This window comes from Bubalus bubalis, chromosome 7 (assembly GCF_019923935.1).
Source record: "Bubalus bubalis isolate 160015118507 breed Murrah chromosome 7, NDDB_SH_1, whole genome shotgun sequence".
Taxonomy (NCBI): Eukaryota; Metazoa; Chordata; class Mammalia; order Artiodactyla; family Bovidae; genus Bubalus; species Bubalus bubalis.
Genome location: NC_059163.1, coordinates 46,263,956 through 46,277,356, shown reverse-complemented (window position 1 = coordinate 46,277,356; position 13,401 = coordinate 46,263,956).

Here is a 13,401-nt window from a genome sequence, read left to right as displayed (position 1 = left end):
TGCTTCTGTTTCAATACAAATGCTTCCATGCAACTGCTGTTCTGGACAACAGAGACTGGTCTCACAGTGAACAGCTCTTCAGGCTAACTCTGCCTGGATTCTACAGGCAAAGCACTGGTTATGAGTTGCAAAACTTCCTTGAATACTCTTATTTTATACTGTTTGAAACCTTCTGTGAATCTCAAAAAATTAGAAAACAGTTCAAGAGTCTAATTACTCTTAGGAGAATCTATAAGGTTTTCATTAAAACAAGATAAATCCTAAATGTATATAACATGGAAAATAGCAGATCAAAGAAAGGTTCAGTTCAGTTCAGTCGCTCAGTCGTGTCTGACTCTTTGTGACCCCATGGACTGCAGCACGCCAGGCCTCCCTGTCCATCACCAACTCCCGGAGTCCACCCTAACCATGTTCATTGAGTCGGTGATGCCATCCAACTACCTCATTGTCTGTCTTCCCCTTCTCCTCCTGCCCTCAATCCCTCCCAGCATCAGGATCTTCTCAAATGAGTCAGCTCTTCGCATCAGGTGGCCAAAGTATTGGAATTTCAGCTTCAACATCAGTCCTTCCACTGAATACCCAGGACTGATCTCCTTTAGGATGGACTGGTTGGATCTCCTTGCAGTCCAAGGGACTCTCAAGAGTCTTCTCCAACACCACAGTTCAAAAGCATCAATTCTTTGGTGCTCAGCTTTCTTTATAGTCCAACTCTCACATCCATACATGACCACTGGAAAAACCATAGCCTTGACTAGATGGATCTTTGTTGACAAAGTAATGTCTCTACTTTTTAATATGCTGTCTTGGTTGGTCATAACTTTCCTTCCAAGGAGTAAGCATCTTTTAATTTCATGGCTGCAGTCATCATCTGCAGTGATTTTGGAGCCCCAAAAAATAAAGTCTGACACTGTTTCCCGATCTATTTCCCATGAAGTGATGGGACATGGAACAACAGACTTGTTCCAAATAGGAAAAGGAGTTCGTCGAGGCTGTATACTGTCACCCTGTTTATTTAACTTCTATGCAGAGTACATCATGAGAAATGCTGGACTGGAAGAAACACAAGCTGGAATCAAGATTGCCAGGAGAAATATCAATAACTTCAGATATGCAGATGACACCACCCTTATGGCAGAAAGTGAAGAGGAACTAAAGAGCCTCTTGATGAAAGTGAAAGTGGAGAATGAAAAAGTTGGCTTAAAGCTCAACATTCAGAAAACGAAGATCATGGCATCCGGTCCCATCGCTTCATGGGAAATAGATGGGGAAACAGTGGAAACAGTGTCGGACTTTATTTTGGGGGGCTCCAAAATCACTGCAGATGGTGACTGCAGCCATGAAATTAAAAGATGCTTACTCCTTGGAAGGAAAGTTATGACCAACCTAGATAGCATATTGAAAAGCAGAGACATTACTTTGCCAACAAAGGTTCGTCTAGTCAAAGCTATGGTTTTTCCTGTGGTCATGTATGGATGTGAGAGTTGGACTGTGAAGAAGGCTGAGCGCCGAAAAATTGATGCTTTTGAACTGTGGTGTTGGAGAAGACTCTTGAGAGTCCCTTGGACTGCAAGGAGATCCAACCAGTCCATTCTGAAGGAGATCAGCCCTGGGATTTCTTTGGAAGGAATGATGCTAAAGCTGAAGCTCCAGTACTTTGGCCACCTCATGCAAAGAGTTGACTCATTGGAAAAGACTCTGATGCTGGGAGGGATTGGGGGCAGGAGGAGAAGGGGACGACAGAGGATGAGATGGCTGGATGGCATCACTGACTTGATAGACATGAGTCTGAATGAACTCCGGGAGTTGGTGATGGACAGGGAGGCCTGGCGTGCTGCGATTCATGGGGTCGCAAAGAGTCGGACACGACTGAGTGACTGATCTGATCTGATCTGAAAAAATAAAGTCTGACACTGTTTCTACAGTTTCCCCATCTATTTGCCATGAAGTGATGGGACTGGATGCCATGATCTTAGTTTTCTGAATGTTGAGCTTTAAGCCAACTTTTTCACTCTCCTCTTTCACTTTCATCAAGAGGCTCTTTAGTTCTTCACTTTCTGCCATAAGGGTGGTGTCATCTGCATATCTGACATTATTGATGTTTCTCCCCGCAATCTTGATTCCAGCTTGTGCTTCATCCAGCCCAGCGTTTCTCATGTGTACTCTGCATGTAAGTTAAATAAGCAGGGTGACTATATACAGCCTTGATATACTCCTTTTCCTATTTGGAACCAGTCTGTTGTTCCACGTCTAGTTCTAACTGTTGCTTCCTGACCTGCATACAGGTTTCTCAACAGGCAGGTCAGGTCGTCTGGTATTCCCATCTCTTTCAGAATTTTCCACTGTTTATTGTGATCCACACAGTCAAAGGCTTTGGCATAGTCAAGAAAGCAGAAATAGATGTTTTTCTGGAACTCTCTTGCTTTTTCCATGATCCAGCGGATGTTGGCAATTTGATCTCTGGTTCCTCTGCCTTTTCTAAAACCAGCGTGAACATATGGAAGTTCAAGGGTCATGTATTGCTGAAGCCTGGCTTAGAGAATTTTAAGCATCACTTTACTAGCATGACAAACCAGACAAAGACAACACACAAAAAAACTACAGGCCAATATCACTGATGAACATAGATGCAAAAATCCTCAACAAAATTTTAGCAAACAGAATTCAGCAACACATCAAAAAGCTCATACACCTTGATCAATTTGGGTTTATTCCAGGAATGCAAGTATTCTTCAATACACGGTAACCAATCAATGTGATATACTATATTAACAAACTGAAAGATAAAAACCATATGATAATCTCAATAGGTGCATAAAAAGCCTTTGACAAAATTCAGCACCCATTTATGATTAAAACTCTTCAAAAAAATGGGCATAGAAGGAACCTACCTCAACATAGTAAAGGCCATATATGATAAGCCTACAGCAAACATGATTCTCAAGGGTGAAAACCAAAGCATTCCCCCTAAGATCAGGAACAAGACAAGGGGTGTCCACTTTCACCACTATTATTCAACATAGTTCTGGAAGTCCCAGCTATAGGAATCAGAGAAGAAAAAGAAAAGGAATCCAGATCGGAAAAGAAGTAAAGCTCTCACTGTTTGCAGATGACATGATACGGTGCATAGAAAACCCTAAAGATAGTATCAGAAAATTACTAGAGCTAATCAGTGAATTTATCAAGGTTTCAGGATACAAAATCAATACACAGAAATCACTTGCATTTCTATATACTAGCAATGAAATATCAGAAAGAAAAATTAAGGAATCAATCCCATTCACTATTGCAACAAAAAGAATTAAATATCTAGGAATAAATTTACCTCAAGAGTCAAAAGAACAGTAAACAGAAAATTATAAGACACTAATGAAAGAAATCAAAGATGACATAAACAGATGGAGAGATATTCCATGTTCTGGGTAGGAAGAATCAATATTGTGAAAATGACTATACTACCAAATGAAATTTACAGATTCAATGCAACCCCTATCAAATTACCAATGGCATTTTTCACAGGACTACAACAAAAAATTTCACAATTCATGTGGAAACACAAAAGACCCAGAATAGCCACAGCAGTCTTGAGAAAGAAGAATGGAGCTGGAGGAATCAACCTTCCTGACTTCAGATTATACTACAAAGTTACAGTCAAGACAGTATGGTACTAACACAAAAACAGAAATATAGACCAACAGAACAAGAGAGAGAGCCCAGAAATAAACCCATGCACCTATGGGTACCTTATTTTTGACAAAAGAGGAAAGAATATGCAATGGGGCAAAGACACCCTCTTCTATAAATGGTGCTGGGAAAACTGGACAACAACATGTAAAAGAATTAAATTAGAATACTTCCTAACACCATACACAAAGATAAACTCAAAATGGATGAAAGACCTAAATGTAAGACCAGAAACGATAAAATTCTTAGAGGAAAACATAGGCAGAACACTTGATGACATAAATCAAAGCAAGATCCTCTATGACCCACCTCCCAGAGTAATGGAAATAAAAACAAAAGTAAACAAGTAGGGCAATGGCACCCCACTCCAGTACTCTTGCCTGGAAAATCCCATGGATGGAGGAGCCTGATGGGCTGCAGTCCATGGGGTCACTAAGAGTTGGACACGACTGAGCGACTTCACTTTCACTTTTCACTTTCATGCACTGGAGAAGGAAATGGCAACCCACTCCGGTGTTCTTGCCTGGAGAATCCCAGGGATGGGGGAGCCTGGTGGACTGCTGTCCATGGGGTCGCACAGAGTCGGACATGACTGAAGTGACTTAGCAGTAGCAGTAGCAAACAAGTAGGACCTAATTAAACTTAAAAGCGTTTGCATGGCCAAGGAAACTATATGCAAGGTGAAAAGACAACCTTCAGAATGGGAGAAAATAATAGCAAATGAAACAACTGACAAAGGATTAATTTCCAAAATATACAAGTAGCTTATACAACTCCATGCCAGAAAAACAAACAACCCAATCAAAAAGTGGGGAAAAGACCTAAACAGACATTTCTCCAAAGAAGACATACAGATGGCTAACAAACACATGAAAAGATGCTCAACATTGCTCATTATTAGAGAAATGCAAATCAAAACCACAATGAGATATCACCTCACACCGATCAGAATGGGTATCATCAAAAAGTCTACAAACAATAAATGCTGGAGAGGGTGTGGAGAAAAGGGAATGCTCTTGCACTGTTGCTATGAATGTAAATTGATACAGCCACTATGGAAGATGGTATGGAGATTCCTTAAAAAACTAGGAATAAAACCACCATATGACCCAGCAATCCCACTCCTAGGCACATACCCTAAGGAAACCAAAATTGAAAAAGACACATGTATCCCATTGTTCATTGCAGCACAATTTAAATAACTAGAACATGGAAGCAACTTAGATGTCCATCGACAGATGAATGGATAAAGAAGTTGTGGTACATATACACAATAGAATATTACATAGCCATAAAAAGGAGCACATTTGAGTCAGTTCTGCTGAGGTGGATGAACCTAGAATCTATTATACAGAGTGAGGTAAGTCAGAAAGAGAAAGATAAATATTGTATTCTAATCCATATATATGGAATCTAGAAAAATGGTACTAAAATTTATTTATAGGGCAGCAATGGAGAAACAGACATAGAGAATAGACTTATGGACATGGGGAGAGTGGAGCAAGGATAACATGTATGGAAAGAGTAACATGGAAACTTACATTACTATATGTAAAATAGATAGCCAATGGAATCTATTTGCTGTAGGCAAATTTGCTACAAATTTGTAGGGAATTTGCTATAGGGCTCAGGAAACTCAAACAGGGGCTCTGTATCAATCTAGAGGAGTATGGGCATGGGGAAGGAGATGGGAGGGAGGTTCAAAATGAAGGGATATATATATACCTATGGTTGATTGATGTTGAGGTTTGACAGAAAACAACAAAATTCTGTAAAGCAATTATCCTTCAATTAAAAAATAAACTTAAAAAAGAGAAGGGAATCAAATGAGTTTATCTATTACTTTAAATCAAATAGTAGTTTAAAATAAGCAGAAATACCACAAATTCTTTGTGCTTTAACAATCACTCAAAAATAAAATCAAGAACAGAAATTAGGAGGACAATATTCAATGAAGTTGCTGTACAGATTACATATATTACAAGGCAAGCCAACCTGTTATATAGGTCAAGCTCATTTTCTTTGATGAGCTATCACGATGCGGGATTTGCCTACAAAGTCTGTGTAGGTTTGCCCAGCTGCTATGCTTTTAGCAGGATAGTCAGAGTAGAATTACTTCCAACTCATTAACATGATGGTATTCAAACCTGACCATGAATAAGAATCACCTGGAGGATCTGTGAAACCTGGAGATCCCTGAGCACTACCTGCTTCCACCAGATTCTGATTGAGCAGGTCTGGGGTGAGGCCAAGGAATGTGTATTTTAGCCACACATTGGAAGGCGAGGGGGTGGGAGAGATTCTGATGCTTGAGGTTCACAGAACATACTTTGAGATAAACTACACTGCAAATGATTAAGTAAAAACAACCTCATGAAGCTTGAATGTCCAGATACAGCTAATAAACAGTTGGTTCTAATTGGGAGATTGTTTTTAACAACAGTTGCTCAGTCGTGTTGTTTAGTCACTCAGTCATCTTTTTTTAAACAACAAAAGGAAACTTTGTACCTTGTAATGTTTGTCCTTTGAACAGGATCTCCCCCAGGCTGAGCACGAGCCACAGGTCAGACTGGAGGTCCAAGAAGGCTGTGACTATGACATGAACTTGAAGAGACGCCCAGCAGCAGACGTGTTCCCCACCAACTCTTCAAGGGGAAATTTTTTCTCTGTTCACCCCAAATGCACAACAGATCATTTAAGAAAATTTAAATTAGCTTGGGGATGCCTACTGGTGCCCTCTGAAGGGTAACCAAAGGAGACTGAGGAAAGAAGACAGACCTGTTAATGAATTTCAGAGGTAGAAGTGGATGCTTAGGGGGTCTCAGTTCAGTTCAGTTCAGTCACTCAGTTGTGTCCAACTCCTTGTGACCCCATGAATCGCAGCACGCCAGGCCTCCCTGTCCATTACCAACTCCCGGAGTTCACTCAGACTCACGTCCATCGAGTCAGTGATGCCATCCAGCCATCTCATCCTCTGTCGTCCCCTTTTCCTCCTTCCCCCAATCCCTCCCAGCATCAGAGTCTTTTCCAGTGAGTCAGCTCTTCACATGAGGTGGCCAAAGTACTGGAGTTTCAGCTTTAGCATCATTCCTTCCAAAGAAATCCCAGGGCTGATCTCCTTTAGAATGGACTGGTTGGATCTCCTTGCTGTCCAAGGTTAGGGGGTCTAACCTTCCAAATTTACAGATGAAGAAACTGGTAGGAATAATAAATAAAAATATAAGCAACTTCTGAAAACCACTTTAGTGGGGTTTCCCTGGACTCTACTTCAAATGATAGTCTTACTCCTTTTAATTCCTACTATAATGATGGATTGCTATCCTTCCATACTACAATTATATATAAGGAACAAACCAATTAGATGCATTTTTCTATTGCTTGAATGGCAAAATAAATTCTGACAAGGAGACAGCAAGCCATTTGGGATCTGGGAGTCTGCCTTATAATTTTGTCATTTAAATTTTTTAATCTGACCTCTCTTTTTACATGTCTCCACTGGTCATGAATAATGACAGAGATGCAAATTCTAAAATTTTACATCTTACGGAAATAAACCTGGTAAATCAACAAAACACTGACAGGTACTGTCACATTTAAAGAAAACTCATTGATCATTTTGCCAATAAAATATAAAATTTGTTTTAGTTGGTTCTAGATTTTTATAGTGTATCTATCAGAGCAAAACAAACAAAAAAAAATTGAAACAGTGGTGATTTGATAAATAACTAGCAGTATTATTGATAAATTAGTAAGAGTGTGACATGGGAAGAAGAGAAGCAGTCATTTCATATAGTCAGTGTCAGAGAGGACAAGAAAGTAAAATCTATGCCTTTACTGCAACTGAATAAATAAGATCACAATGAAAATGGCATAAGTACCAGTATAGTGAGAAATTCATTCCTAGTCTCAAGGTCAGGTGTTTCTTGTAAGCCACCTCATACCCTTTTGTGAAATAAACCAAAGCATAAACAAATGCATGCCCTCACACACACATCCATACACATACATATACTTTTCTCTCTCACTTCCCTATCATTTATTCAATTCATTCAACAAATATTTATCGAGTGCCTTTCAAGTGCCTTGTGGAGCTGATAACCCAGACAGAGGAAGACAGACAATGAGCATGAGAGCCAACAGATATATAAGATAATTTCAGAAAGTTGTAAGAGCTCTGAAAAGTTTGATAAAGACATGTGAGAGAGAAGGTTGGGAAGAGGTCATGTAGGGATGGGAAAGCCTCCCTAAAAGAGTGCTTCATAAACCTGAGCAATGAGAGCAAAGTGCCTGGGAAGTTCATCTGGGCCAACAGTGTAGTGGTTAGTTGGGAGGTACCCCACTCCAGTACTCTTGCCTGGAAAATCCCATGGACGGAGGGCCTGGTGGGCTGCAGTCCATGGGGTCGCTAGAGTCGGACACGACTGAGCGACTTCACTTTCACTTTTCACTTTCATGCATTGGAGAAGGAAATGGCAACCCACTCCAGTGTTCTTGCCTGGAGAACCCCAGGGATGGGCGAGCCTTGTGGGCTGCTGTCTATGGGGTCGCACAGAGTCAGACATGACTGAAGCGACTTAGCAGCAGCGGGAACAAGTTGCCACTGAGCACAGTGAATGAGCCAAGAGATTGGGGGATGATAAGAGCAAAGGTCAGCATGGGAGACAGCTGTCAGATCGCGCTGAGCTTTAGGGATTATTCTGATACTGCATATGCAATAAGAACCAGAGCTTGGATCTTCCAATATATAGCTCAAGGTCCCTTTGTTCTCCCTCTAACACTGCTTCGGTGGAGAGGGAACATGGGAGGTAATAGCCACTCACCCAAACAGAACACAGGTCAGCCCAGCTCTTGAAGGCTTGGGAGAGGTGACCATGCCCCATCTCTCATTCTGATTTCCTGAATGTGGTTCCCTCCTGGGATTTTCTTGCTTTGATTTCTATCACTTTCCTCTTGTCCAGGTCCCTGAAGTATGGTATTTCTCAAAACACTCCTGTCCTTGTCTGAGATGAACAAACATTTTTAAAGGAGAAATTTGCTAAATGTGGAAGTGGAAAATTATTTTCAAAGGAGAAGTAATGAAACACAAGATTAATTAATTCACATACTATCCAGCTTCAGTGGACTGGTGTGCATCACTGGTGTGCAGTCACTCAGTTATGTCTGATTCCTTGCCACTCTATGGACTGTAGCCCACCAGGCTCCTCTGTCCATGGGATTTTCCAGGCAAGAATACTGGAATGGGTTGCTATTTCCTACTCCAGAAGATCTTTCCACCCAGGGATCAAACCCACGTCTCCTATGTCTCCTACATTGGCAGGTAGATTCTTTACCACTGAGCCACTGGGAAGCCCGTTATCCTCAAACATCTTGCTCTGTATTTTTCTGACCCTAGTCCCACCTGTCATCCAGCATCAAGGGATGGGGATGAGGGGTCCTTCCTATTTCCAGATCTTGGGAGATGGTCTACCTATTCAGTGTGTGTCATTCTGAGACAAGTTTTCAAAAGAATTTAGTTAAAATTAGTTAAATTAGTTAAAACACTCAGTTTAACAAGGAAGACTTTCTGGTATATAAGAGAAGATATGCACCTGCCCTTCAGAGTTTACTGTGGCAATAATAAACTAGATTGACTCCATAGGCCTCTCAGGAAGATTGTTCTCACTGCCTTATACTCAACTTTCATATTTAAATAACTAAAAGACAATTCAAGGTCTTCTGAGTCAGGTACAGAGTATGAGACTTAAGATTAGAATTATAAAAGTTCAGAGGTGAAAAAAAAGCATACTGTAGAGTGGATCAACACAAAGATCTTATAAAGAAAGTAGATTTTTGAGTTGGAAACTTGTACTTCACTAGTATATATTAATGACTAAAAGAATTGCAAAGAAATATTAAAACTGCATTCAAGAATCTTACTTTAAGTAAGAGTTGTATCATTATTCTGAAAGTATTCCATATACATTGCAGCATAAAGCAAATAAGTATCTTACTGTTATTAAGAACCAAGATTTTTAACTGTAACATAAAATAATAAAAGTATAAAATCAAACACATTAAATAATCTTGGATTTGAACTAGAATTATCAGTATAAACTATGCTATTTTTCCCTCTTAAAGAAAAGCACACATTTCCTAGCTCTATAAACTGTACAAGGTATAGAAGCAAAGATAACTTGCTGTCAAAAACATCCACAGTCCCCAGATTACAATTTCTAAATATTATTTCCCACTAAAAGAACTAGATCTTCTTGAAGAAATGTCTAATTCCAGGTATAGATCAGGAAATACACAAGATGAGACTGGGCTATCTTGTTAAGTCAGAAAGAAAGGAAACACTCAAAGATCACTGGGTCCCTTGCATTGGAAAAGTGACATCTTAACCAATGGACCACCAGGGAAGCCCTAAGATAGAGACTTTATTTATGATTAATATGTTAAAGCATCTAGTAGAAACAGCAGATAGCTTGAATAACAGATGGAAAATTTTAGCAAAGAAACGCAACATATAAAAAACAGTCAAATAAAAATTCTAGAAATAAAAAAATAGTGTGATATTGGAATTGAAGAATTCTTTCCAAGAGCTTACTGGGCAGCTGGTCATAGTGGAGGAAACAATCAATGAACTTGAAGATAAATCAACAGAAATCATCCAAAGTGAAACACCAAGTAAAACTAGAGTGAGGAAGAAAAATAAGCAAACAGTAACATTAAAACCAGAATATCTAAGAGTCTTGGTGACAATATCAAATGATCTAATATACATGTGGTTGAGGGATTCCCAGGTGGCTCAGTGGTAAAGAATTTACCTGCCAATGCAGGAGATGCAAGAGATGTGGGTTGATTCCTGGGTCAGGAAGATCCCCTGGAGATGGAAATAACAACCCACTCCAGTGTTCTTGCCTAGAAAATTCCATGGATAGAGGAGCCTGGTGGGTGATGGTCAATTAGGTCACAAAGAGTTGGACATAATTGAGAACACACACACACAGATGTAGTTTAAGTACCAGAAGAAGGAAGAAAGAAACAGATGAACAAAGACACCTAAAGAGATAAGCTGAGAACTTTTCCAAAATTAGTAACAGACAACAAACACAAATCCAAAAGGCTCAAAGAACCCCAAGCAGGAAAAATAGAAAAAAAATTTAATACCTGACCACATTACAGTCAAACTGCTGAAAACCAAAGATAAAGAAAAAATCTTGCAGAGAACAAAGATAATGAATATTAGAAACGATGCAAGTCAAAATACAACAGAACTACCTCTTCAAAATACTTTAGAAACAAAGTCAACCCAGATTCCAAGAATGCTATAACTAGTGAAAACATATTTCAAAATGAAGGTGAGAAGGAGGACTTCTAGAATGGAGTAAGGAGCTCAACTAACTCTCCCGCAAAATAATTTAACTGGTAAAAAAATAATGTTTATTTATCTAAACTCTGGAAATTGCCCAAGGGGCATATAGCAAATAGAGAAATATTCATTCAAGAAAATCTACTAAATATCAATGAAAATAGTAGTAGTTGAACCACAACCCACTCGAATCTCTCTCCAACTCCTCATTAAAGAAGCTCTATTCATGCACCCCACTCCAGTACTCTTGCCTGGAAAATCCCATGGATGGAGGAGCCTGGTAGGCTGCAGTCCATGGGGTCGCGAAGAGTCGGACACGACTGAGCGACTTCACTTTCACTTTTCGCTTTCATGCATTGGAGAAGGAAATGGCAACCCACTCCAGTGTTCTTGCCTGGAGAATCCCAGGGATGGGTGAGCCTTGTGGGCTGCCGTCTATGGGGTCGCACAGAGTCGGACACGACTGAAGGGACTTAGCAGCAGTATTCATGCATTTAACAAAATGGGAGCTCCATCTCCCCTCAGCTACAGGCTGGACTGCAGCTTCATCCCAGGAGGGAGAGGCTGCTCACATTTGTCATCTGTTCTAGGAAGCTAGGTCTTTCATCCTCTACTCAACCTCCCACTCATAGGGCAGCAGCTCTATCCCAGATGCAGAAGGCCAAATATCCTGGGGCTCCAGGGACTTTCACCCCAGCTCACTCATGGGGTACAAGTTTCCCACTTGGAGGGGCAAGATGAGGAGACCAGGGTCTGCCAAGTCCTCCCCACATCCACGGCAGTGCAAACTCATAGAGCAGGGGTGTCGCTCCAGGAAAAGTGGGTCCTCATATCCTAAGGTGATAGAGTGGTAAGGAGGTTCTTCCCAAGAGGACAGGCAGGCTAGGTGATGAAGGCTTTGCAGCACTGACTTAATTTGGAACTGGGGATGAAGAACGCCATGCCTAAGGGCATTGTTGAAAAACAATACCAATCTGGATGGAGAGCCATGAAGAGGTGGCTAGTAGCTCCTTGAATTAGCCAAACATCAGAGGAGCTAGAAGTTTAAACAGAGAGAAATAGGAAAAGAGATAGCCAAGAAGGTGTCCCAGGATCAGAGTCAGCTCCAGGGGTCACAAAGGTTGGGCAGCCCCCACTCAGAAGCAATCATTGGGCAAAGTGGGAAGCATTCTCCAAGCTGCACAAGGATCCATCAACTCAGGGCAGAAGCCTCACAGGCAACAAATGGCATAAATACAACTTCCAAGCAAATGCTGACTGGACAATAAGCTGCTCTGACTGAGGGCCACTCCTAGGAAGCCAAGGTTAAAAATAAAACTGTGTGCTTGCCCTTCCTTTTTCTCAGATCATTTGCTTTAGAAAACATAATGTAAGTACTTTCTCCTCTCTCTGAAATGCATATAAGTCCTTTCAAAGACTAGATCAGTATTTTTCAGCTTCAAGACCCAGAACTGTCTTTTTCAAGGACCTGGCAGTCATCTCTGTAAAATGTAAGCATCCATGAAGACAGCACCTCTATCTTCCAGTGTCTATGGGAAGGTAAGAGCCTAACTTCAGAGGGACCTTGTTCCAAACTGTGAAACTACCCCCTGTCATAAAGACAGGAGAAATTAGTTTGTTTGTTTGTTTTCTGGATAAAACCAATTAGTCAACACAGGAGGGTAAAGTTAACATAAACTGGGCTTCCCTGCTGGCTCAGAGGGTAAAGAATCTGCCCGAAATGCAGAGACCTGGGTTCAATCCCTGGCTCAGAAGTTCCCCTGGAGAAGGGAATGGAAACCCACTCCAGTATTCTTGCCTGAAGAATTCCATGGACAGAGGAGCCTGGCAGGCTACAGTCCATGGGGTCATTAAGAGTTGGACATGACTGAGTGACTAACACTTGAACCCTTGTGTGATAAAAGGTGCCATCAAGACCTCGTACTTGACAAGTCATTGTTTATCTTGAAAACATGCATGCGGTGGGTTGTATCTGCTTGCTATAGAAGAGTGAGGATTTCTTTGTGTCTTTACAATCTTTTCGTGATTCTCAGGAATGCACATCACATTCTGGTTTAATTCTTAATCATTTCAAAACCGGTTTTCTTTCTCTATGACCTCTGTGGAAAAGTTCTCCAGGTTGAGAGATTTTGTTGTTAACTACATTTTCTCAGCATCCCTCAGGAGCAATCGGAGAAGGAACCTCCGAACTCCTGCTCCTAGATGAAAAGGTCCAACAACAATCACAAGAAAAGCAAAACTCTGAATTATGTAGCAACCTCTGAGCTGCACACACATTCAATGGCTAGTCAGTCCTGTGAATTTCTCTAGGAAATTTTGAACATAATCTAAGCAAAGTACCCATTAGGGATGGTCCTATAACCTCAAAC